The sequence below is a fragment of the Nicotiana tabacum genome, chromosome 9 (genome assembly GCF_000715075.1).
Source record: "Nicotiana tabacum cultivar K326 chromosome 9, ASM71507v2, whole genome shotgun sequence".
Taxonomy (NCBI): Eukaryota; Viridiplantae; Streptophyta; class Magnoliopsida; order Solanales; family Solanaceae; genus Nicotiana; species Nicotiana tabacum.
Genome location: NC_134088.1, coordinates 2,529,935 through 2,531,642, shown reverse-complemented (window position 1 = coordinate 2,531,642; position 1,708 = coordinate 2,529,935).

Sequence of the window (1,708 nt, the reverse complement as noted above, 5' to 3'; positions counted from 1 at the left end):
TCTATGGATCCCAATAGTGCGAGCATATAGCCTAAGCATGATTTCTAGCATAAATTACAGCTCAAGTGCTCTAACACATAGAGCATAGTAGAAATGTTCAGATAAGGTAGCTATACCATTTCATGGAATCGACTAAGCCACAGTTACTACGATGCACGCCCACACGCCCATCAGCTAGCATGCGCATTACCTCAACATCAATCACATAACACATAATCGAGGTCATACCCTCAACACCAAGTTTAGATGTGTTACATACTTGAACAAGCCAAATCCAATGCCGAGAAAGCCAAACGATACTCCAAGAATGTCATCCCACGCGTACCGAACTCCGAATGGCTCAAACCTAACCAAAAGTAACTCAAGAACATCAAATAAAGCCTAAGGAAATAATTCCAAATAATAAAGTTCGAATCCTTAATCAAAAGCCCAAAATCGATCAAAAAGTCAAACTCGGTCCCACACCTTAGAACCCGACGAAACTTAAAATTCCGACAACCCGTTCAATTACGAGTCCAACCATACTAGTTTCGCTCAAATCCGACTCCAAATCGGTGTTCAAAACTCAAAAATTCGCTTTATGAAATTTTAAACAAAAACCTCCAATTTTCTCTTTAAAATTCATAATCCAAATGCCAAAATTGAAGATAGACTCATGAAATATATCCAAAAACGAGTATAGAAACGCTTACCTCAATCCTTGTGATGAAATTTGCTTCCAAATCACTCAATTCCGAAGTTTATAGCTCAATATGTGATAAAAATGGCCAAACCCTCGAACTTAAAGCATTCTACCCAGCGTTTCCACATTTGCGGACAGTAGGTCACACCTGCGACCTTCGCTTCTGCGGAACAAAGTCACGCACCTACGAGACATCCTTGGCCACCAGTGGCCGCTTCTACGATTACTAGGGTCGCATCTGCGATCGTGCTTCTGTGCCTGTAGAACCACTTTTGCGACCAGCTTCACGCTTTCGCGAGCACGCACATGCGGTCCCTCATGTGCAGGTGTGTAGACATCAGTAACCAAACACTTCAGCAACTTCAACAAGGCTCCAAACGATCCGAACCTCATCCGAAACTCACCTAGACCACTCGGGACCCCATCTAAATATACCAGCAAGTCCTATAACATAATACGGACCTACTCGAGACCTCAAATTACACATAACAACAACAAAACAACGAATCACACCTCAATTCGAACTTGAATGAACTTTGAACTTTCCAAACTCGCGCCGAAACATATCAAATCAACCCGAAATGAACTCAAATTTTGCACACAACTCCTAAATAACATAACGAAGCTATTCTTATTCTCGAAACCAAAATCCGAATCCGTTATCCTCAAAGTCAATTTTTGGTCAAACTTATGAACTTTCCAAACCCATCAATTTGGGATCCAAATTCGAGAATTTCCTTGGGAGGTATCGGGAAGGATTTGGAATGGAATAATATCGATTCATGCAGAAGAAAAGGTTCTCCGTTGATTCAAACACTGTAAATTTCCAACTTTCGCCAATTAGTGTGGAATCCTTCTAGAAATATCCAAATGTAAATCCAGGCATACGCCCAAGTCCAAAATCACCATCCGGACCTAACAGAACTGTCAAAACTCCAATCCAAGGTCAGGTACTAAAAAGTAAAATTTGATTAACTCTTCCAACTTAAAACTTCAACCATGAAATTCATTCTTCCAAATCACTAC